This window comes from Uranotaenia lowii, chromosome 1, assembly GCF_029784155.1.
Source record: "Uranotaenia lowii strain MFRU-FL chromosome 1, ASM2978415v1, whole genome shotgun sequence".
Lineage (NCBI taxonomy): Eukaryota > Metazoa > Arthropoda > Insecta > Diptera > Culicidae > Uranotaenia > Uranotaenia lowii.
The window spans coordinates 109,643,019-109,669,027 of NC_073691.1; the positions used below are offsets into that span (position 1 = coordinate 109,643,019).

General features: G+C 39.9%; 2 long non-coding RNA genes and 1 pseudogene across 2 annotated transcripts; 1 reads left to right on the forward strand and 2 right to left on the reverse strand.

Moving 5' to 3' along the window:
- Positions 1 to 5,851: 5,851 nt before the first annotated feature.
- On the reverse strand, positions 5,852 to 7,253 carry LOC129740371 (uncharacterized). Its single transcript, XR_008736216.1, has 4 exons — positions 7,125 to 7,253; positions 6,960 to 7,068; positions 6,808 to 6,885; positions 5,852 to 6,750 (listed from the first exon to the last, which is right to left on the reverse strand). It is a non-coding gene; the product is annotated as an uncharacterized LOC129740371 (long non-coding RNA).
- Positions 7,254 to 18,374: 11,121 nt separating this feature from the next.
- LOC129738651 (translocon-associated protein subunit alpha-like) lies at positions 18,375 to 20,351 on the forward strand (annotated as a pseudogene).
- A 1,721-nt stretch (positions 20,352 to 22,072) lies between these two features.
- Positions 22,073 to 24,812, reverse strand: LOC129738562 (uncharacterized). The gene is made up of 4 exons (XR_008735551.1): positions 24,508 to 24,812; positions 24,073 to 24,421; positions 23,884 to 24,010; positions 22,073 to 22,395 (listed from the first exon to the last, which is right to left on the reverse strand). It is a non-coding gene; the product is annotated as an uncharacterized LOC129738562 (long non-coding RNA).
- Positions 24,813 to 26,009: the final 1,197 nt, after the last annotated feature.

A 26,009-nucleotide genomic window follows, 5' to 3' on the forward strand; every position in this document is an offset into this window, starting at 1 on the left:
TTAATTCAATTTTATCCAAAGATGTAAAGAATATCGATATGTGTCATTGTCTATGTTTAGGTCTGTGAGCAGATTTTACTGCGCGCAAATTATTTGCACGGGGGTCTAAATAGGTGCAATCTGCGCAGTTTGTTAAAGACGGCAACGGTGCGTATGAAAGTTGATTTTTTGGTAGAAATAATTTGAAGTAACTGAACTCTGATGTTGGTCCTTTTTTCATATAGTCCCTTTTCAACTTTTAGCACATGATAGTTTATATATAGAATGTGATGGTGTTAGTGAGTGCGGAATTGTTATCTGTCAAATCAGATTCTCTCAATAGTCTAAAAATTCATGCAAATGACAATATTAACTATTTCAACTTACGCTTAAACCGCTGAATCTCGATTTTTTTCCATACCGATTTGGGATGTTTCGGAAATCCTTTTGGCCATCGATGATAAACTTCCGGGGTGGGGGTCTGGGACTTGAGCAAGTGCCTCTTGAAATCGAAGTGCCAATGAATAAAATCGGCTTCCGGCTCCAGCACTTCCAGTAGATTTTTTTTGCGATTTGAGCCGGGACCGAGAGTAGGCTGGGTGGGAGGCCAGCTTTATGATCACAAATTGATTGTTAAAATAAACACAATTTTACCCGCGCCGAACAGCTTGTTCGCGTTCCTACACACAAAACTTTCGGGGCTCCACTTAGCAAAATTTAGCTGTTACTTTCCGTTAGCAAAAATATTTTTTTACTGTTGAGTTAGCAGAAAGCTAAATTTACTTGATTTTAGCAATAAAATAGTGCATTTTGCTTGATTTTAGAAAAATGAAGGTTTTACAGCCGCTTGGTGCACAGTCAGCAGCCGTCGCGCCGGTTGGAAGAAAAATAACTAACTGACACGATTGCGCGCGCTTCCGAAAGTTCGATGCTAGTCGTTCTAGAGTGGTGACTAAGTTAAAAACAAAATACTAGCCAAATCTACACCGGATGCGTATAGGTAAGGGCCGATTATGAATTGTACAGATTCATCAATTTTTAATTCAAAATTGTTTGTTTGTTTTTCTTTCTACCAGGTTACAACTGAAACAAGAAACCCGCAACAGACCGGAAATGAAGGGAACCACAACTGAAATTTGAACGAGCTGCTAGCCGGTCCGGCGCATTCGTTGATGAAGATGGCTTGGCATTTCGCTCGCCGGAAGATGCGTTCTCAGGATCAAAACTTCCGTTGTACGAAAAGTGTGAAATGAAATTCAAAAAAATGTGTGAAATAAATTGAAAGTAAAGGAAAGTTTGTGTATTCTATTTCAAAAACAATCATTCTCACTGATTCTCCAGAGAAAAAAAACTATAAATTTTAAAATTTCAGATCCGGGCAATCTTTTCCTCCGGTTTTTGCTAAAAATTTTAGTAAAAATTGCGGAGGCTAACTTTTTTTTCTCGTTTGCTAAAAATATAGTTAAAAAATATTGCTAAATTGATTGCTAAGTTTCTAGCTGGTCAAATTTGAGCAAAATTTTGCTAAATTCCGGCCTCGAAAGTTTTGTGTGTAAATCGCGACGAACGACCGAAAAGAAAACAAAACAGATTCAAACGAAGCGCACAATGAAGAATTTACCATGGATATAGTATTTCCGACTTCACAAAAGACGATTACCATGCGCGTAGTAATTGCAAGAACACAAATCGAGCAATATCTAAATATCATGCGCATGGTAATTTAGACACGGGAAAATTACTATGAGCTGTCAAAGTTCGCATAGTAAAAATACTATGTTGTAGTACTTTAAACCAGATTTCTGGTAGAAAATACTAAATCGTGGTAGGAAACACAAGATCGTGGACATAGTATTTAACCTTGGTCCGGGTGAGTTCCGTAAGTGGTGCTGCAACTTTGGCAAAGTTATGGATGAAGCGACGGTACCAATTGCAGAGGCCCAAAAAGCGCTGCAACTCCTTTCGCTGAGTGGGAACCGGAAACTTCACTATGCATTCAACTTTTTCATCGTCGACTTTCCATCCCTGCTCGTTCAAGACATACCCTAAGTATTTAATCTCCTTCCGGCAAAACATCGACTTTTCCTTGGATATTGTTAGGTTTGCTATTCTCAGTCTTCGAGCGACTTCTTCCAGTGTCTTCAGATGCTCCTCAAAGTCTTTTGAACAAATCACGATGTCGTCGAGGTAGTGAAACACGTGCGGTTCCATGTCGGCGAAGATGTGCGTCATTACCCTCGCCAGCGCTTGACTAGCCGTGCATAAACCGAAAGGAACAACACGAAACTGATAATGACCCCGAGAGGGTACTGTGAATGCAGTTAGCGGACGAGAATCTGGATGTAATGGAAGCTGCCAAAATGCGTCCTTTAAATCGATGGTCGAGATGTATGTGCAACCGCTTAAGTTGTTGATGATTGACGAAATTTGTGGAATCGGGTAACCTTCGTTGACCATCACGCTATTCAGGTGGCGGGCGTCCAGACAGACACGACAATTCCCGTTTTTCTTTTTCACAGCGACGAGTGGGTTGTTCCAAGGGGAGAACATGGCCTCCTCGATTACGTTCATGGCCAACATCCTATCGATCTCCTTGTTCACCTCCTCCAGCACGTATTTTGACATCGGGTAGTGCCTTTGTTTCTTCGGTGGTGCGTCTCCAACGTCGATACGATGCTCATATAGCTGTGTTCTGCCTAACTCGCCATCTTCTGCTTTAGGAAATCGCTGCACAACCAAATCTAGCCGTCTCTGTTCTTCATCCGATAGTGTCTTCGTTACGTGTTCTGCTGGTGGATCTTCTACTTCTGCTACTGTAGGTATGGTTTCCAGTGTACAACACACGGCCTTAACACCAAAGGTGTTCCAGAAGTCCATCCCCAAAATAATACAGTCTGGAATTGACGGAACTAATAAAACAGGAAGTATTTCGTTACGATTGTTGTAGGCAATAGGCAGGCGAACGAAGTTTGATATCATGTGGCTCGTACCATCTGCTGTCTTTATTCCACCTTGCACCGTTCCTTTCCGTAATCCTAGATCTTCAACTATTCGTGTGTACTTGCCGCCTAGCAATGAGCAATTGGCTCCGCTGTCTAATAGTGCCTTCATCCTTTTACCTAATACTCCGATGATTGCATGCGGTCTGTTGTCATGTCCGGGGTTTATGATAATATAATTTAAGTGTGTCAAAATCAGGTTTTCTTTGAGAGTGTCACTTGGGTTAGTTGAATCATCCCTCTCTACTGACGATTCCCCGCTTCGTAGTTTCCCGTGCTAGAACGACATGATGTGCAGTTACGCAGAGTGAAACCCTTTTTGCCGCAGCCATGACAGAAATAGAAAGTCTGCTCCTTCTCACAATCGACGAATCGGTGTCCTGCTTCTTCACAATTCCAACAAATTGTCAGAGTTCTCCGCTGGTCCTGTGAGTGCTGTTTGAGTTGCCGTGCCTCTTGTGTTTGCCAGGGTTGTCTGTTCTGCTGAAATTGTTGTTGAGTGGTCAGGTACTGTTGATTTGGTTGGTTGGGCTGATACTGTTGATTGTAATTCGCAGATCGTTGCTGATGACCTTGCCACGGTTGCTGCGAATGCTGAAATTGTTGATTTTGATTCCCCGAATACTGCTGCGTTCCTTCAAACTGTTGCTGTTCTACCGGATACCGAGAGCTCTGCCACTGATTTTGTGTAGCCTGCAGCTGTTGCTGTTGCGTGTACTGCGAATACGGTAGCTGTTGTTGTTGGTTGGGTATCGACGGTTGATTCTGCCTGCTTGTGGTTCTGGGATGTCTACGATCCACAAAAGTCTTGATGGCGTTGATCTGCTCCGTCAGCTCTTCCATTTTCAGGTGCCAATACTCATCGTTGTCTGCATCTGCCGCTTCTTTTTGTAGTCGAGTTGTTGCTGCAGATTCTCCCGCGTTGTTCTTCTCTACCAGATTCACTTTCGAAAAACGCTGGTTGTACGACGATTTCTGCTGGTTCTTCGGAGTAGCCAACCTCGGTGCTAATAATGATTCGCGCGGAATACACATGCGCTGTTGTCTGTCCAGTAACAGCTTCATGTTGTCTTGGGTCTTGCACGTTCGAACTAGCTGCTCGAGCGTTGTAGGGTTTGCTGCTGTGACTGCTGATAAGTAATCCATCCGCATATTCTTTTTTACCAGGAACAGCTTTTCTGCGTTGGACATCGGTGGATCGGCAAACCGGAACAACGTAGAAATGTCCTTGAAGTATTGATCGAACGATTCTGCTTCACCTTGGTAACGGAAAAACGCCTCAGCCCTCAGCAACTGACCATGCTCTTCACCTAGATAGTCACGTCGAATAATACGCTTGAACGCGTCCCACGACACCAGTTGACGTTGGTTATCTGCATACCACTCTAGCGCATCGTTCATAAGTAAACGCTTGACGCCTGACAGCAACACCTCATCGGAAATATCGTCCGAAACCGCAAAGCTTTCAACTCGATCCAGGAACGTGTTGAGGTTCTCAATGTCTTCGCGCCCCTTGAAGAAGAAGCGCCAGTGGTGTATCGCCTTCTGCATCCTGCTATTCTCGTCATTTCTGCGTGGCTGAAGTTGTAGCTGCAACAGGTTGTTCAAGAGCTCGTTCCTAAGATCGTCGAAACGCTCTCTTTCTGTGCTGCTGTTTCCTGCCTGTGTTGATCTGAAGCTACGTCGGTTGCTTTCGTCGTTGTCTTCAGTTGATTGATGTAGTTGTTGGTCACGGTTGGTTGCAGATCCAATGTTGTTCAAAACCCGTTGTGGTTGCGCATGAGGATTGGGGAGAAGGTGTGGAGGGTTGCTGGTTTCGAAGTCGTTGTTCAACACTCGTTGCTTTGGAACGGCTCCTGTTTGTTGATGTGGCGAAACTCCTCGCCCTCGTCCTCGGCCTGTGTTGATTGGTGAACCTGCCTGAATCGTGGTGTTTTGAATACTTGCTGAAGCGTTGAAGATCTCAGCAAGACTGCTTTCTCCTCCGACTCCTTCCTCTTCCACTGCCACTAAACTAGAGTTTGCACTAGCACCGTTTTCAATATGCGCACGCACTTTTTTAAGCAATTCGCTTACGATTGACTGAAGGGAAGTGAGGACATCAATAAGATAATTTGGTGGATCTATAATTTTCAATCTTTGGTCGTAATGAAGCAATCTAGCTCTAGCTATTTTAAGATCCTGGTTGTTATTTGTTTTGCAAGCTAAATCGGCAAAAGTTTGTAGATCTTTAATGCCAACTGTGCAATTCTCAATATTTATTGTTGGACTCATAACATGAATCGAACTATTGTGAAAAAAGTCCTTAATTTGTTCTTCTTGAACAAGTGCTTTTAAACGCAACACTTTGCTGCGATGTGTAAGTGAATTCACATTCAAAATGTGTCGCAATGCTAATTCGTAAGCGATCTCCTCTTCTGATAGCAACGAAAAATCCATCTTAAATATAATTTACTTACTTTGTATTGTACTTATTATGATGATAGCTCTAAATGCTATTTACTTTGAAGCAGCAAAATCAAAACATAAATCCAATGACGAACCAAACAATGAAATCTTAACAAGATTTCGAAAATTAACGATAAGGAGGAAAAACCATCAAAAAACCAAAATTTTCTGTTGTGCTGTGTGGGTTTTTAACGTTGGGTGCCAATGTAAGAAAAAAAAAAAAGGTTGGCTAAGGAAAGAAGATTGAAGTTGTTTCTTCCTCTTTGCCAGGCTCCGGCTAGCTCGTTAAATGGAGCCCAAAAGGAAACTCAATAGTTGTTTCCAACAGAATCAAGAGTACTAAGTTTTCATGTTCATATTCTGACTTTGTGTCAGACAGTCATTTTATTTCGACCAAGTGGCCCATTATCGAGAAATTGTGTGGGTGGATAATAACAAGAGAGATCTTCATATTTTGACTTACATATTTTTCTCGTTGTGCATTGCTCCACCTGATGAGTTGCTCACCGTTGCGGGCCCTTCCAAAGTGTCGCTGAGTTCGATCGTCATCTGCTGACCACAGTTCACGCTTGCCACCAGGCAATGCGCCTCCGGGGACCGGCCAACACACCCCGGTGGCTCACGGAGCAAACGACCGACCGTCGCTGTTGCTACCTTAGGTGCCGAGTAGTACCGACACCAGCCACCAGATGTCGTGGCTGACACCATCGATGAGTTTCATAAAATCGTGTTAAGCGGCCGTGGCGCGGCGATGGCCACCCACCTCCGGACAACAATTCCGTTGCTGTCGATGTAAATTCGATGATCCGGCTCTTTTGACTGCCCGGGTGGAATAATCTTGGCTCGATCACGGACACTAACTTTCTCCGAACTTCGTTGAACTCCCCAGCCAACACCGCTGCTGTCGATAGGGACTGGCTCGATCGCGTTGTCTGCTTCCTGGCCACCTTGCTCGATTTCGCGCCACCAATTCCCGCCACCAGATGGCGGAATGAACACAACTCACGGATGTTGACAATCCGGATGATTGCTCCCATTGTTCGGTGATTTTTGTCGGCGCTCCCCGAACAGCAAACAAGCTGCTGTCTTCGTCGGCGCAACTCTCCGGATGAATTGCTGTGGCCGAAATCTACTCCCAATCGCCAACAAGGCTCCTCTGCCGTAGCTTATCCGAATGTCGGCTCCTTCGCGTTCCCGGATGTTCCGAAATCGACGATTCCAGCGATTGGCGTGCTTCCGCCTGGCAGCCACCCGCTCGAGCAGTGCCCGAGATGAAGATACAGAAACCAAAAAAGAGAAGAAAATAAGGGGAAAAAGAAAAGCCCTACGGCAATTTGCCGTTAGATTGTGCGCTTTGGTTGGATCGTGCTCGAGTACTAACCCTTTTTCGAGGGGCTTCTTTGGCGCTTCCTTTTTTCTTCTTCCCAAACGGGCGGATTCTTCCGTTTTACTGTGTGAGCTGATGAACGCAAAAATAAAACGCGAATAGTTAATGCGTTGTTCGCTTGATGCTTTTTTCGCACTGAAACTCACCAGTATTCCGAGCAATTAACGGATCTCTTCGTGCGTTTTCCGTGATTTGTGCTTCTGTCGTGTTCCAGCGGTAGTTTTGCTTCCGCGTGTCGTGCCACTATCGTGTTCGCTGGAAATTTCGCGATTAGTTTGTTGTGATGGCTTTGCCTTTTAGAAAAAACTCACCAGTGCTGATTTGTCTTCCCAGCAAGGGATAGATTTGCCACGATTTTCCCGGCCGTTTGTCCTAACAGCCTGGCAAGTTAAATTTTCACTGCTGCACTACCGACACACTTCTTTACGACACGAGCACACTAAGCGGAAATGCGCAATTTGTCTCTTTTTGGTTTTGGTTCGACTCTCTTCTTTGATTTGGCAACTTTCTTGTCGTTTGTCGACATCAGGGTTGTGTTTGGTTTATCTCGATTGATGCACAGAGCAAAATGCACAGTTACCTTTTTAGTGATTTGACTGTTTATTGTTATTTTGTTGAACATGAATTATCCGAATTGGTTCATATAATTAGCAAATAAACCAAGTATAATTTGATTGTTACAAATCTTTTTAAAAGATTCAAAAAAACGATGAAAATTTTAAAATCGTTTCAACTTCATGAAATTGTTCTTGCTTGTCCCACTGGATGAAAATTTTTGGTTTAATTTTTTCCAAGTCGGTACCTGAATCGATACCGACAATTGTCACCTAAAATCGTCACCCAAACGCGACTATTCTCACCCACGGTGACTATACGAGGATATGGTAAGAACTCACAAAGTTCATCCGAAGTGACATTCCTCACCTAAACCGACTACTGGAATTAGGATATATTGACAGTTCTACACGAACACCACCTTAGCAGAAGGCCTCAGCCCTAACCTCAAACCATGGGAGAACAGAATGGGTTTTTGAGAAGGGCGCATGATAAACGCGATTTTCCGGTACTTATATTGACAAATTCGCCCTGTGGAAAGCGATGCACAGATGTTCATGTTTTGATGTTTTTGGGTGTTCAGGGGTGCCAACCCGAATAGACTTGAACCGTGAAAAAACCATGAAGTTCATGTTCACATTACCATCAATTGTATGGTTGGCACAATTATTTCTATGGTCCACGATACCGTGAATGCACATTGTAATTCATAGTTTACGACCATACTTTTCATCGTTTTGACGAAAATAACCATGAAAAAGGGGTATTGTTATGCAGCGTGACCATGAAAAAAAAGGCGATTTTCCATACATTCAGATGCCCAAAAATATTAAGTTCATGGTAATTACAGCTTCCATTTTTTCATAGTAGAACCATGAAAATCCTTTTATTTTTATTGTTAACCCACTGAAATAAAAAAAAATGCTCGTGGTGGAATTTCATTTTATTATTTTGGTTGTCATCATTTCATAGAATGGTTTAATTGAAAATAGGTTAATTTATATACATTTATTATTTATTTTTTGTTGATACTTACGGTTTCGGATAGGTCCGGAACATTCCGTTATATCAGCAGAGGACATCTGCTGTTCCTTAAGAACCAACATTGTTTGGTTCGATTGTTTTTATCCAATTCGCTATTGAGAACAATAGCGGTGATGATTGATGATGACAGCTGATGATGGTAAACACGGTACAAATGTTTACATCATCACACTGTGAAGCCAAACAACTCAATTTAGGTTCGTGGTAACTCACCAGTGTTGCCAGATATTCTGAGTGGTTAGCTCAGAATATCACACGAAAATGAGAAAACTAATAAGTGAGGATATCACTTCAGTGAATATTGTAAATAGCTATCGCTTATGTTATAAGTAGTTCTTTAAGGACTTGACGAACAAAATGAATAAAGATTAACTCTATTCCACCACTGAAACCTGCGTTTTTCAACAGGTTATGGGCCCAGATACATCTGGATACGGAAATAAAGAGTTAGTGAGAGGGGTACTCTCAATACTTGCGGTTAGCAAGTTCATCAGCGACCAGTGCAGAAGGATCAGCCAGGTCGAGGGGCCAGCCACGAGCCAGAGGATCACCGGAGAGAGCCAGCCAGCAGCCAGAGGATCGCCAGTGCAGATACCAGCCAGCGAGATGTCCCAGGGCAGCCAGAAGGTTCCGCCAGAGGTCGAGTCCGGGGAGGTTCGTGGACCGAGAGGGTTACTCTCGATGCCGTCACGAGCCACGCTGCGGTTAGCAAGCGTGAGCTCACGACCGACGGCCGGGAGGAGTCCCAGGATCCGCAACAGAGATGGTTCAGCGCGAAGGTCGGTAGGTCCACCCCGGAAAACTTGGGTGGACCTGATAGTCGAGAGGGTTACTCTCGTGCTTTGGCTGTGCGTTGTGGTCAGCATGCAGGAGCTGATCCAATCACAGACGACCACCAGCCTAGAGGATCGGCAGTGCAGAGGCAATGAGATTTTCCGGGTCGGCCAGAACGTGCCACTGGAGTTCGAGGCTGAGAAGTCGGGTTCCGAGAGGGTTACTCTCGATGCCGACACGAGCCGCGCTGCGGTTAGCAGCATGGTTTTATTTCCGATGGCCGGGAGGAGGACTCTCGGGATCTGTAACAAGGATTGGTCCGATCCTAATGCTCCAGATGGAGTATTAGCAAAAATTGGAGATTGGAAGAAGCTGTTCGAGAGGGTTACTCTCGTGATGTGGAGCTACGCTGTAGTCAGCATTAATGAGCTTATCCAAGCCTACAGTGGCTTTTTTCTGTGGCTTAGGAGGAGGTATTTTCGGCGACGGTTAGTTGCCAGAAACTTTAGCAACACAGAGTCAGACTGGACGTTTGTTGCTCAACTGTGCCTTCCCGCTTTTTGTAGCGATCAAAGAGTTGGAGTCGAGAAGATCTTTCTCGTGCTTTGTAGCTGTGCTGCGTATAGTATGCGCGAGCATGTCTTCGATGGATGGAAGCTGCTTCGGGAGCTTCGGAGGAGGTGGTTCGGGCGATGGTTAGTCGCTAGCGAATTCATCCACCTCTTGATTTCTGTCGATCGAAGTGTAGCTAATTCACGAAGCCACCGAGAAAGGGCCCTGTTAGCAACAAGAGATTGTTTATCTGGGGTTACCAGAAAACAACATGCAATATATGCTGTGCGTTTGCATGCAGAGGTTATCAGCCACCAGAATCAACGAAGATTCGTCATCGATTCTGGTGCCAGTCAGCATACGTTGGTAGACGAGAGCGACTACGAGAGTAGCGATGGCGAAGATGACGATGATGATCCAGATTCCGTCAATCCCGAGCCAGCCCAGAGACGCAGTCATCGAGCAGAAGAAACTTATCAACGCTACGTGGATAACATAGCCGCTGATGATGAGGAAGAGCAACTTCAAATCGTCAGCAAGCTCAAGGGCCAAAGGGACTGCTTTTTTCCGGAAGACCACCGCAGCCATGAAAGGAACGAGATTCGGGCTGAACGAAGTGAGGTTATCACTGAGCAGCCGTTCAACGATTTGATCGGTTGTTTGCAGTTTTCGAGGCCGAACATCGGTGCTGCGGTTGGCGTACTAAGCAACTATCAAGCAGTCCTGGATGAGAGCGAGATTTGGGAAGTGGTTAGCATAACCCAGGTTACAGGAAACCCATTCTGTTTCTGGTACGAATCGCCGATAGACGCAGCTAAACGATGGTGAGGTTATCACCGAACAACAGTTCAGAGAACTTATCTGTTGTTTGCAGTATCTGGCGATATCATCGAGACCAGATATTTGTGCAGCAGTTTGCGCACTAAGTAAATACCAGGCCAGCCCGGCGGAGAGCCACTGGCGAAGCCTGCAGCGTATTCTGCGATACCTTCGACGTATGACCGTTATGGCGTTGGTATACCGCAGAAACGTGACACCGGAAACACTTATCGGATATGCAGGTGCAGATTATGCCGATGATTCCGATGACCGAAGATCTGTATCGGGTCACGCTTACATGATCTTCGTGAATCTTATTTCGTGGTCAACGAAAAGTCAGCAGATGGTCAGTCTATCATCGATCGAAGCTGAGATATGAGCATGCCATGCAGTCAAGGAAGGTTTGTGCCCGCATAATTAAAAACAGTTGGGGATATAGTACTAACTATTAACTTAATATATTGGTAGCAGTACCAGTATGAAATATCTTCCAAGTATCATTTCATTATACATGTTCAAAATTTTATTACCTCAATAAATTATGACAGGATCGTATCAGTGACAGTGACAATATGATATATGATTTAGTAAGTATAGTATAATAAGAGAATAAAAATTTGCAACCTTTGAATATTGTCTCTGGACCTTATCCAGGACTCTAACAGTGTACGACAAAGTTTCCTTATATTTTCTTAGCATTAGACATTAAATTAAAAAAAAAACAACATTGACAACATTGTATGAGTTAGACAAGTCGTTATCATTTCACCTCTTGCGGATAATAACTAATATTGTTATTTTAAGATGTAGTTGTGAGCTTATGCATTTTTTCGCTCTTGGGTTCAGCATCTGCTAATTTTCACTTCACTTCGTTAAAATTTGTGTCGGCAACCCCACGCCAGGTTCGGAACTGAAAACTGTGTTCAAAATGGCTCCGAAAAAAAAGAATCACGCTGAGAAAAACACACAGAACGCGAAAAGTAAGTAAAACTATATTATATTATCGATAAAAACTAGTGAGATTAAATAAAACTAATGAAATTACAGAAACAAAGATCTCTGCTGAGCGGAGAGCGGAAAAAAAATCTACTGAAAGGCTGAACAATGCAGATCTGCACAAATAGGTAAGATTGTATAATCCATGTATAATATCAGAAATAAAAAATAAAAATCTCAACATTTAAATTTTTTAATTTTATTTTATTTTTTGTGGGAAAGAATTGGAACTATATTGGTTATGGTACAGGGAAGCTCTTTTTAAAAATATTTTACAATATGCGGAACGTATGATTGAGCGTTATTTTTACTACAAACTACTATAAGCAAACTATATCCATTTAGTGATATGAATAAGGTTTAGCAATTGCTTCGGTAGCTTTTACTTAGCTCGAAATCAATCAAAGCAAAAGTTCAAAGCATTTGCTTAGTTTGGTATGAATAAACATTTGCTTAGCGGATGTGTACTAAAGTCTTAGAACATAGCTTTTGCTTCGAAAAATAGAGCTATCCAACCAGCAGAATCTGAAGTTTTCTAAAGTAAAATGAAAGAAGACGATCAGAAAATTGAAAAGTACGGCTAAAGTAGCCTTGAAGTCGACGAAGCGGGTGGTGCGTGTAAGAACGACCGGAATTTTTTGTTAATGCGTGCTCGTATGTTGATGTTTAAAGAAAAATGAATACATATTCGAATATTGTCAAACAAAAAATGGCCTAACTTTAATATTTATCATAAGCTCTCCCACATGTATTCGGATCGGGATAATCCGATGTATAAAAAAAATAGGCAATAGGCGCGCATTTTAATTTAGATTTTTTTTAAATCTTAGGATTATAAAAAATTATTAAAAATGAGAGATCTGTATAATGTTTTAAATTATTACAATTTATTTCTTACTTTGAGCCAATTGGGACTTCTTCCACTATAGCCGGATTTTTTTTTTAATTTGAAATATTTACTAATTGATTTGTTGATTGTCATTTTAGACGAATGATTTCATACAACGACAGGAATATGAAAAAAGTTGGGTTATCACTTCGACTTTTCTTTATCCATGTTGAAAATACCTTATTGAATTGTTTTGAAGTGAAATATTGCTAATTTGATAAGTTCATGACGTTATTAAAGAATTTTTTATTGGAAAAGTCTGCTACCGAGCATGCTTAGAAAATAAAGCAATTACTATGAGATTTGTCGAGCAATTGCTTCAGATTTGAGCTTTATTCATACCAAACTAGCTTGTTCTAAAAGTAAAAGCTCCTGACTGAGAAAACAGCTGTCAAAAAAAACTTTATTCATAACAACCGAAGCAATTGCTTTAAGCGACTGCTCGACTGCTCGATTCAGTTTAGCAAAAGCAATTACTAAGTTTTTTTCATACCACCCATTGAAGTTGATGAAATCTATGATTTTGTATTCCAACGTAGCTAGAACATTCAGGTAGATTGTTTTGCTCGCCAAAAGTGGATGATATTTTAACCGTATCCAATAATGTAGCATGAAATATTTGTTCGAAAAAATCGCTCTTTTTGAATGGTAAACATGCTTAACAGCCCTTTCCCCATATGGTACTTTAACAGATAATCATAATACAGATTGTTAATATGGTCTGTGTTATTGTACATATACTGTTCACTTTACAATAAACGATAACGTTTAGAGACAATATAGAATATTCTCTATATATTCCCGCATAATCAATTACAATATATAGAGAATATTCTATATTGTCTCTAAACGTTATCGTTTATTGTAAAGTGAACAGTATATGTACAATAACACAGACCATATTAACAATCTGTATTATGATTATCTGTTAAAGTACCATATGGGGAAAGGGCTGTTAAGCATGTTTACCATTCAAAAAGAGCGATTTTTTCGAACAAATATTTCATGCTACATTATTGGATACGGTTAAAATATCATCCACTTTTGGCGAGCAAAACAATCTACCTGAATGTTCTAGCTACGTTGGAATACAAAATCATAGATTTCATCAACTTCAATGGATATAGTTTGCTTATAGTAGTTTGTAGTAAAAATAACGCTCAATCATACGTTCCGCATATTGTAAAATATTTTTAAAAAGAGCTTCCCTGTACCATAACCAATATAGTTCCAATTCTTTCCCACAAAAAATAAAATAAAATTAAAAAATTTAAATGTTGAGATTTTTATTTTTTATTTCTGATATTATACATGGATTATACAATCTTACCTATTTGTGCAGATCTGCATTGTTCAGCCTTTCAGTAGATTTTTTTTTCCGCTCTCCGCTCAGCAGAGATCTTTGTTTCTGTAATTTCATTAGTTTTATTTAATCTCACTAGTTTTTATCGATAATATAATATAGTTTTACTTACTTTTCGCGTTCTGTGTGTTTTTCTCAGCGTGATTCTTTTTTTTCGGAGCCATTTTGAACACAGTTTTCAGTTCCGAACCTGGCGTGGGGTTGCCGACACAAATTTTAACGAAGTGAAGTGAAAATTAGCAGATGCTGAACCCAAGAGCGAAAAAATGCATAAGCTCACAACTACATCTTAAAATAACAATATTAGTTATTATCCGCAAGAGGTGAAATGATAACGATTTGTCTAACTCATACAATGTTGTCAATGTTGTTTTTTTTTTTTTTAATTTAATGTCTAATGCTAAGAAAATATAAGGAAACTTTGTCGTACACTGTTAGGCCGATGACATAGTGAATACGATGCGATGCGATGCGGTGAATGCGGTTCAATGCGGTGAACCACATTTGATGAAAATGTATGTGAATCGCTTAAACCTGACATACTCAACGCGGCGAAGCAGATGTCAATTTGTTCCGCCGCTCGAGTTCGCGTAGGCTGCGTCCGTAAATTTTCCGCCAATTCGCATCGCATCGCACTCACTATGTCATCGGCCTTAGAGTCCTGGATACCCAAGCAACCAGAATTCCCTTAAAAAGGTTCATAGAAGCTTAATCAGCTCTCGTTTGTGTCTGAAGAGAATGCAAATCAGCCCAAAATTTAAGTTCTTAAAGCTACTTTCAAGTTCGTTTAGGTGGCTGTAGAGAACGCTATTCAGCTTCTAAGAGAATGTCAAGAACTACGCGCCGAAAAAAAAATCCGATTGACAGATTGCTCTGACAACCACATGTCAGGTTGCTAGGTTGCCGGTCTATCATGGTCTACCTCATTGATTTTAATTATATTGTTTTGATTACAAAAGCTGCTTACACGCCTAGAGAATTGAACCGCTGCTCTCTAGGTTGCAATGAAACTCACCAGCCTCTCGACCAATCCAGCAATAGCTTATTGCCACTGTAATGATTAGTATTTAAACTTAATGTCATTTGAGATGATTGAGTGGGTTGGTCAATAGAAGGTACCTTATTTCGTTCAAAGGACTTTCAGTACACAATATGAATCATAACAAAAATTCGCATCATCAAAATTTATTCGAATATCTTATTTAACATTTATAAGAAAAATTCGAAAAAATCTTGAATTCCATTTGTAAATATCAGTACAGATATAAACAAAACAAATACCATGACAAAAAATTGACAGACATTTTTGACATGTCGCTTAGAATTCCCATATAGGTTCTTTAAAACACCTTCAAGTATCTTAATGGTGCGCCTTAGAATGTTACGCGAACGTTATCGACCTTCTTGAAAAACATTTTTGACATGTCGCTTAGATTTCCCATATAGGTTCTTTAAAACACCTTCAAGTTTCTTAATGGTGCGTTTTGGAATGTTACGCGAACGTTATCGACCTTCTTGAAAGTAGTTCCATTGAAAGCGCCTAGAAGTTCCGTTATCGATAGTTTAACCTTTCAAAGGGCGATGGAAGTTCCTGAGTAACTTTTACGCGGCAAGAGTCACCTGAAGTTCCCGTAAAACATTTTTTCAGCCAAATGTGAACTTCGGAGTTCCATCTTTAAGTAAAAACGCGACTTTTGGTTGCTTGGGTAAGGTCCAGAGACAATATTCAAAGGTTGCAAATTTTTATTCTCTTATTATACTATACTTACTAAATCATATATCATATTGTCACTGTCACTGATACGATCCTGTCATAATTTATTGAGGTAATAAAATTTTGAACATGTATAATGAAATGATACTTGGAAGATATTTCATACTGGTACTGCTACCAATATATTAAGTTAATAGTTAGTACTATATCCCCAACTGTTTTTAATTATGCGGGTTGTAATTGATTATGCGGGTGGTTAACAAACTTTCTAGGTGAATTGGGTGTGGTTAACACTCCTTTCAAGTTAATGGAGGACAACATCCCTTGCCTTCAGTATCTGGAAGAGGCGCGGACTCATCAGCGGATGAAGCATCTGGATGTGAAGTATGCTTTCATCAGAGACATCATAAGAAGCGGTCAGCTATCTTTGCGACACATCTCTACTGAGGATCAGCCAGCTGACGCGTTCACGAAGGCGTTACCAAGGGCGAGGCACGCGAAGCTGTTCAGCGTTCTCAATGTGCGAATTGAGGGGAGGTGTTGATACTTACGGTTTCGGATAGGTCCGGAACATTCCGTTATATCAGCAGAGGACATCTGCTGTTCCTTAAGAACCAACATTGTTTGGTTCGATTGTTTTTATCCAATTCGCTATTGAGAACAATAGCGGTGATGATTGATGATGACAGCTGATGATGGTAAACACGGTACAAATGTTTACATCATCACACTGTGAAGCCAAACAACTCAATTTAGGTTCGTGGTAACTCACCAGTGTTGCCAGATATTCTGAGTGGTTAGCTCAGAATATCACACGAAAATGAGAAAACTAATAAGTGAGGATATCACTTCAGTGAATATTGTAAATAGCTATCGCTTATGTTATAAGTAGTTCTTTAAGGACTTGACGAACAAAATGAATAAAGATTAACTCTATTCCACCACTGAAACCTGCGTTTTTCAACATTTTTAACACTTGATTCACATACACATGATAATCCGAGTTTTGAGAAAAAAAAATAATTCACTGGGATACACTAAATTGGCGCTAATTTGATTGATTTTCATGATCTGCACTGCACACCGGCTCACTACCACTCGCGGAATTATTCTCGGGAAACGGCTCTGGCTCCCATTCTAACCCCAGGCTCCGGATGTGCGAATAATAAGCACGGGTTGTGCCATGATGCGCCCACGTCTCAAGCACTTAGCTCTGTGATACTCTGCTCTCTCCATCTGCCTCTGGAAGAAAATAATTCACAAATAACTTTTAAGTCTTATGTAAAATACAAGTACTCACCGCGCTACCACCAGAATCCGTGCCGTCGCCTTCCGATTCCAATCTTTCAGCTATTTCCAGCTGAAATTGTCCGGAATAACCCGGTTCCGACCATAACAAATGTTAAATATTGCGCCCATTGGAATGAAAATTTTCCTCAATGCAACAAACCGTACACGCTCATCTTGAAGTCCCAGCTGTCTAGGTAATACATAAAGTGAAATATTATGTATTAACCATATTTTTCATGGTTATCGCCATATTTACGGTAATTTCAAAATAAAACCCTAATTTTACTTTTTAAAGGGATTGAGATTTTACATTGTTTTTCAATGTTAAGACGAAAACCATTGTTATTACAATGTAGAACCATGGTCTTGGTCTATTCGGGAAGTGCATTGATATTTGGAAGATGATTAGATTTTTTTGATTTTTTTAGTTGCATTGTTTTTATTGAAAAACCTTTTCATGAGTACTGAGAATTTGCAGCTTTCCCGTAGATTTCTATTCGAATGTGAAATTAAAAGCATCATTTATCTGAACGAAATAACAACTGTCTGTTTTGCACACTTAAACGATGTAGCGAATTATGGTTATGTTTAAATTAATCAAAGCATGTAGGTGATTATTTTCAAAGTCAACATCATTCACTGCTACAAATAAGTAAATTAATGCAAGCCCCATTAATTTACGTTTTTTTTAAGGGAATGATTTTACACTCGTTTAGAGCATCCGCAGCAATCGCGAGCAAAGTGAAAATGCTCACGAGTTTAATCACTTTTATACCGCACCGGGGGTATAAACTGGCAACTGTTTAAAATTTTTTTTAAATTATGAAAAAAATTCAATGCATAGCATTCAATGTATCTTTTAACCATAACACAGTGCAATATTTGAATACAATTGAAAAAAATAATTTATTTTCGAATGAATAAATAACTGCCGCTTTGAATTTATTAATATGAATGATTTTTTAATTCCCTTTTTCAGTGTAACAGTTAAGACTGGCCCGCGATGCTCACCCAACTGGTGCGCGAAAGAGTGTGTATCCTAAAACCGGGCCGCTGAAATGAGCAAAACCGGGCCGCGTATACTCACTCATTGGTGCGTTTGCTCTTAGAAGTTAAAATCGACTCTCTTTTAATCTACCAAGCAGTACATGAAAATGTTTTAAATTCCCCTTGAAAATTGATTATCAAAAATTGACTTATCTTCATCCCGTAATGAATTCAAACGTTTAGCTGTTGATAGTTCAAAAATTTAATCAATTCAGAAATATTATGATTAGTTTAAAACAAGCAAATGATTTTAATAATGTACCTAGCATCACTGGTGAGGCCGCCAGCAAATCAAAATTTGAGGTTATGGCTGAGGCCAATTTTGCGTCAATACTATCGTCCGTATATTAGGATATATTGACAGTTCTACACGAACACCACCTTAGCAGAAGGCCTCAGCCCTAACCTCAAACCATGGGAGAACAGAATGGGTTTTTGAGAAGGGCGCATGATAAAGGCGATTTTCCGGTACTTATATTAGAGGATAATAGTTATCCGGCAAATCAGCCATCCTGCAAATGTACTAAAAGTGTTTAGAACAGTGTGCAGCCAATTTAGTACAAGCCAATCGAATGTTTTGGTTGCGTATTGCTTTGCTCTCTTATTCGTAATAGTGAAATTTTGGGGTGTCCATTAAATCCGTCAAAGTTGTTTTTCGGTACAGATTACTCTCGCGTAGTATACAGATTTCAGTGGAAACGTTTCGGATTCAATCCGGAAAGTTCACATCAAACAGATCCTTTTAGGTAGAGCCTGGGTTGGCACGTTTACTGACGTTTTCATCGCAAAACGTCCAGCCGTGCAGCTCGATCGGCTAAGCGGATTTGGCTACCTCATATTATCACGGTTTGCGCTAGCGGATGTAAGTGTCTTTTCCAGTGAATAGATAAATAAAGTGTAAATTTTGTGAATAAACTCAGTGATTCAAGTAGCAGAACAGTTACTTCCGATGAAGAAACTATTGTTCTTTGCTTTGCTGGTTTTTTCGGCGGTTCTCCTTACGGCGGACAACGGTAAGTTTCAATTCATTAGAAGTTCTATCACTTTCACTTCGACGTGGCATTTCGTAACCATAACTTTGGGTTTTTCTATTTCTGGCAGGCTTCCGGTTCAGGGCCAATGCTACCGAGGATGAATTAGACGAGGAATTGGATGTGGAAGTTGAATCCGATGAGGCATCGGTAACCCAAAACGAGGAACCGAAAACAGATGAGGAACCAGAAACGACGAAATCGCCAGATGCTTCTATTTACAAGGCCTCTCTATGTTATGTTACTGGAACTCAACTGGAATTGCCTGCCGGAAATCCTGTCGAATTCCTCGTTGGATTCGCCAATAAGGGAAGTGAAGATATCATAGTAGAAAGCATCGAAGCTTTCTTCCGGTATCCCATGGATTTCAGCTACTTCATTCAAAACTTTTCGGCTATTGCCTACAACTGAGACATTAAACCGGGTCGTTTGTCGTTTGCCGGTCGGCCATTCGGATTGAACATTGCGCTCAACTACCGTGACGCCAGCGGAAATCAGTTTTCCGAAGACGTCTTCAATGAAACCGTTTCGATTATCGAAATCGATGAGGGTCTGGATGGGGAAACGTTCTTCCTGTACGTGTTCCTGGCGGCTGTTGTAGTTTTGTTGCTGGTGCTCGGCCAACAATTCCTGGATCGTATGGCAAGCGTAAACGCTCCCCAGCTGCCCGTGGAAACCGGAACCACAAGTACCAAGGATGTGGACTATGAATGGATTCCACAAGAAACACTCAAGAGGATTCGTAAGTTTTTCTTGTTTTTTTTTTCTTATAGAAACTAGACTTTCTTTCTGGAACATATTTCGATAACCAACTTCAAAATCTTCAATGAACGAAAATTGGAAGTCCTAATACTTAATTGTACTAGCCCACTAACGAAAGTGGTTTGTTTCTTCCAGAAAATTCTCCCAAGGGCGACAAAGTGTCCCCGAAGCAAAGCCCACGACAGCGGAAGGCAAAGCGAGCTGACAGTGCCGATGATTGAATCAACGACTTGGAGAACTCATTGCTTTGAGAAGAGTAGCTATCGTTAACAAAGCATAAAACAGAGACACAAATATGTAGAATGCCCATCACCATCATCAACACAAAAAGCACAATCGGCGTGGAACGATAATTCTGGCATTATTTTCCGGAAAGTCGTTTGACCGAATAGTTAGTTGGCATAACAAATTATAATGAAAAAAATTTGTATTATGTGAAAGGTCACATTATGCTAGATAACCGTTACGTGAAATAACCCTAAAGTCAAAACGGGACGAGCCAGATTATTTCCATTGGCAAACATGAGAGATGAGTCCGGTGCGTGACTGCACTCGTTTTTGTGAAGGACATTTATGAACGATTTAGTCAAAATGAGTTGAAAACATCGGAAACTTCCTATTAGAAACATCCACATAAAACAACGTTGTAGTTTATTTTTTTTGTCATAACGTACCAATTGTCGCAATTTGCAATCATTTTGTTAAGGAAAATTTTTTTGATCTTTATAATCAGAACAAACATGATTTTTGTACTGGTAGGAATGAATCGGAGTTCCGACGCAGCAATCGATTGCAGCAGGAAATTGAGCGGTTCGATGATAGAAGCGCATGAATGGATAGAAATGAGATGCGATTATAGAAATGATCCGGTAAGTAAAATATTCCGATTTGAGGTTCAGCAAAAATAAAATTGTTGTATGTTTCCCTATTGTAGAAAGCTTATCCAATGGATCTCGACTTCTAAGGTCTATCGCACTAGTTTGCCTTGGGTTACCTTATCACCTACACCTTGAAGACGATGCTCTCACTTAGCTGTTTGTGGTAGAAGGATGCAAACGAATAGAAGAGACGATATTGAATCCGGATGAAATCGTCAAATCCGCTCGCTGTTGAACTAAAGATGTAGCCATGCTTGGTGTCAAAATCAAGTAGAAGCCATTGTATGCCAAATATTTACTAGAAGAAATTCATCAGATAATCGACGGCGGAGAGTATCCCGTACAATCAACAGCAGAACAAGAAGAAGAAGAGAGTATCCCAATGGACACATGTCTGTCACTGGGGATGTTTGGCCATCTCTCAGTCGATCTTATGGGTTCCAGTTTTGATAGTAAGCGTTCGATACAGCATTTTAAGGTGGTCTGCCGAAAGTTGAGTCATGGAAAGATCTTTTTCTAGCTTATGCCGAAATCGAATGACAAAAGTTTTTCAAAAGTTAGTTAAATCTCGAGATGGAATGCTGCGGACGAAAGCTTGTAAAGACGAAGCAACTCATATTACAGGTCCCATTGAAAATGTCCAGGTAAAATAAAAAAGATAAAAAAGATAAAATACGACTGGAAGTGCGGAATATAATATGAAATTGAATTTCTTCGATACAAAAATTTACAAATAAAATAAATGTGTTAAATAAGTGTGTTTGTCTGTTTTTTTTTTTCGGAAAACAAAGTTTAATAAGCTTAAAATACCAAAAAGTGAGCTCGCTATGGTTTTCAATATTTTTATTCTTGTTTGACGATATGCTGTATTGCCATTATTTGATTATTTGATCATTGGATAAAGATAACACGTATGACCAACTCGTTACGGAAAGAGTTAAAAAGGCAATAAAAATGGAATGGTAACTGTACTTACTTCCCTGTATCGTTGAAGGATGAATCATCCTTCGGGATGAAAATCCAGAGAAAAATTAAAAGAATTCCCTGTTTCGTAAGGCTATAGTTTGGATAAGGACTAGTAGAGAGGTGCCACCGGTTACAGTTACGTTGCTTCTAAAATTTATAATGACCTTCGTTTGAATGGTCGGTGGCATCATCATCATTTTGATTTTTCAAATCAAGAAAATCATGTAAATTAAACTCGCACCCTTTTCCTTTCCCAAAAGTAGTTTTGATGCTAATAGTTGAGACGCCGCAAGTCTCCTGCTAACAAAGTATAAAGAAATTGATAAAATTGGCACACACATCCTTTAGAAGTGCACGACTTTAATAAACCTATTTGGGAAAAAAGTTATATATAATAAGTATATTAATAAAAAAAAGAAATATTCTAGGATTCGGCTTGTTTTGTTCGTTGTTTTTTTAACATATTCAATGCCTTTTTTATAGAGATAAACAAGTTATTTCATAAAACGCATAAATAGGTAATACATTTGTCCAGCTTTTTTAAGTCACACACATAAGTCACAAGTATTTTTTTTGCAATATATTTATTTATTTATTTATTTTTTTAATTTCTTTATTCGAAACGGCTTATACCTTGAGGCTTCAAGGAGCCAAACTCGTTTTGTATGTTCACAATTGTTTGCTTAGGTCTACAACACTATTTTTTTTTTATCAATATAGGGATTCGCTTCACGTAATTTTCCATCCGGCGAAATTTTCATTTTCGAGTAAGTACAACCACTGGTACAACTTTATTTATGGTAGGGTTCAACAACCTCAATTATACGACAATAGATAAGTACAATTGGTCAGCAGTAGGTGTTGGGTGACACTTGGCTTGAAGCTTGAAGTGTCCGGGAAAGCTGAAAAAAATTAAGTCTTATTTTTATTTTCCGAAAAAAAAAATCTATATAGATATATAAAAATGAATGTTTGTCTGTCTGTCTGATTGTTCTCTATAGACTAGAAAACTACTGTTCCGATCAACGTGAAATTGGGTGTATGAGAGTATTCGGGGTAGGAGATGGTTTCAACAATACTTTCAAATCAGGAAGGGCTTCCATACAAAATTAACATAAAATATGGAACACCCATACCATTTTTAAGCATATTCCATAAAATTTCGTGGCAAATCAAATTTTTGCAGCATGAATCTATTTGTTGTCTTTTTGGACAAATTTTGACATATTCTGATGATTCATTGTATTGAAACCCCTTTGCCACTGTTAAAATGAGGGAGCTCCCATATACATTCAATATAATAGGTGATAGAATCCCATTAATTTTCAAACTATTTCCACCAAATTTGGCACACATCAAACTTTATAGTTTAAACATCATAAGGCGTTTCCCTGTATTTAAAAGGGACTTCTATACAAATTAATCAAACATATGAAAAAAATCCTTATATAAATTTCAATCCTTATATAAATTTCAGGATATTTTCATTAAAATTCGATGCAAATAAATTTTCTCTTTCCGGAGATCGTACAAAATCAGATTCCGGAAGTTAAATTGAATTATTTGGTACAAAAATTAAAATCAACATTCCTATTTACCAGAAACGAAAATTCAGATTTAACTAAAAAACTGACTAAATCGTGTTTCAACTGTCAAGACAGCAACCGTTTTGCAGAAAATCTTCTGTGGAATGGGAATGTAGTCAGAAGCGCTCTTGATGATTTTCAATCATTTTTGTTAACAATGAGCGTTACTATTTTAAAGGGTAATTTTATACGAGACATTTCCTTCTTCCTTGTTTGCAGCCGATCGAAAAAATTTACAGTATCGTTCATAATTGTATAGAAATTGGAAGCACGCGCACTGTCACTCCGGCTTTGAACATCCATAAATTTTCACTCTGATGATATTTCTTGATCAAATTTTCTGCGTAAGATAGATCAACTATCACGCTATTTTAAAATTTGTGCGGCCTGAGATACAGTAGTTCTACAAAAATCGGACGTTTTGGACTTTCGCCATTCAAATTGCAATATCTCAGGAAATACGCAACATTTTTTACTGAAATTTTGCAGAGTGGTTGTTGGAATATTGAGTAAGCATTGAGTTTCTGAGATATTGCAATTTGAATGGCAAAAGTCCAAAAAGTCCGATTTTTGTAGAACTACTATATCTCAGGCCAAACAAACTTTAGAAAGCTCAAATTTTGTGATATAATAGTGTGATAGTTGATCAATCTTACAGAGTAAAAAGTTATGGATGTTCAAAGTCGAAATGACAGTGCGCGTGCTTCCAATTTCTATACAATTATTAACGGTACTGTAGTTCGGAATGCGGATGCTCAGCACTGGTGAAAAAAAAATGACTCTAAGAAACTTCGGACTGCTCACCCTAACTTTCTAGATTTAGACTGGTGCTTTAAAAAGGCGGCTTGGTAGCTCGCGTACAATCATGCGGATGACTCGACGTTTGCCTCCGTCATCCTTGCTGTGCCGCCGATTCCATTTTCTCGCGAACCTGCAGTGAATGTTGGAGGTTTTTGACTTTAGACTAAAATTTATGTTTCCGTTAGAACTTACCTCGAACTTCTGCCCTATCAAAGTTCCTCCTGATTGAAATACCTTGACCAAAGTCTTTTGGACGCGTCAGTGCGATCGAATTGGGAAGGCAAAGCCGACTGTTGAGGAATCCTGGGAGATTTTTTGTGGTGAACAAAAAGGTCTGGCATCCGCATCCTACGAATTTATTGTGGTCACACATTATCGTCCAGCGCATGACGGAAGTGAGTAAACGGGGCGGCGAACAATGTTAGATCCAACAACGTCGACGTTTAATTGAAGGAGTTCATAAAATCTAGAAATTTCCGTCGACTGTTGATGAATCGTTAATCCTGTCCTGCTAACAGGACAACAGAAGCCGATTCCGCCGCTGGAAAAGTTAGAAAAAAAAAAGGTAGTAACATCCCTTTAACTTGAATTTCTTAAATTTTAAAGCATAACAAATCAGCTACTAACCTGATCTGAAGTTGATCTGTTCTTCCCGCTGCCTAAGGGCCATTTTTCGCCTTAGCTACAGCCGCTGCTTCTGAAAAAGGTTCGACCGGGACGAATCCAATCGATTGATTTGAGTTGAATCAGATTTCTCGATTTTTGATGTAATTGAGGAAAGTTTTCTGCCAGGCGATGCAGGATGACACAGATCTGTACTAAAAAGATCATAACAAAGCTCTCACGCTAACACTGGCTTGACGTATGATTGAACATTTTAAACTTATATTTTTGCATTATATTATGGCGCCGGATAGCTAAATTCATGCCATCCTGCAAATGTTCCAAAATAATTTAGTACAGATCCATGCCATCCTGCAACCGAACGGTGCCATTCTCAAGGGATGTCTATACATAGGCTGAGTTCTCTGCAGGATGGCATGGATCTGTACTAAATAATTTTTCGTTTTCCGTCGTTTGTTTTGATTTTGATATTCATCTTGCTTTCGGTAATGCCTGTGCGGCGAATTCGGTTAAAATTTTAGAAAATCATTTGCTCAACGCTAATTTTCGTCGGGACAGAAGTGTGGAGTGCATTTAGGTCTCGGTCACAGGAAGAATTACGGAAAGATTTAGATACCCGAATGTTTTGTATTGTGTGATTGTTTGCCGGTTCGAAATTCGTTGGGGTATCGTTTTAGTTAAACATGAATCCGTCGGAAGTGATGTTGTAAGTTTACTCGAACGTCCATTGATCGTTTTTTCCGGGATTTTGCTAGTGATATAAGATAATTGTCGCGAATTGCTTCGGTTCGGCTCATGATGACCGGTGAATATTACCCCCCTGGAAGAGTGATCAATAGATGGTTTGCTGAAGAAGCAATTCTACAAGTCGCAAGAGGGGCAAGCGAGAGCGGAAGTGGGAAAAGCCTTGTACTTGTTGCAGGATAATCCGGATGCGTTGTCCAAGTGCAGTTAACATCCCAGCCTCAGGTCTCTCAGCCTACAAGGTTTGGTAATGCAGACAATGATGGCTTCGAATGGTGAAACTTACCAGGGGCCTCGGTTGGAGCACTGCAATTTCTAGCTAGAACGTTGTCTATGGGGAAAACAATTTTTGCTATAATATTAGCTACATGGAGGATGCCCAGCACGGGCTTTCATACGCTTGATGGACCTGCTTCGAAATTGTTTTGAAGTTGATTGGGCGGAACCTCAGCATATGATCCCGATTAACTGGCGACCGGCGGGTGATTGTTTTTTCGATCGAGAGAAAATGCTTGGCTGCAAAGTGTTCCATTGGCGTTGGCTTCAGTTAACATTTTAAGGTAATGTAACATTTTCAACGATCATATTTGTTGTTTAAAAGTAAAATTAAAAACTAACTTAGTAAATCTTATAAATTTTTACTCCGTTGATTAGCAGTCAACTGTTCGGGAAAGTAAGGCATCTTAAGTAGCTGCTCGTTTGAATCAGCTCTTTTAGTTTTGGCTGCTACAATAAAAATGTGCCTGGACTCGTGAGATGCT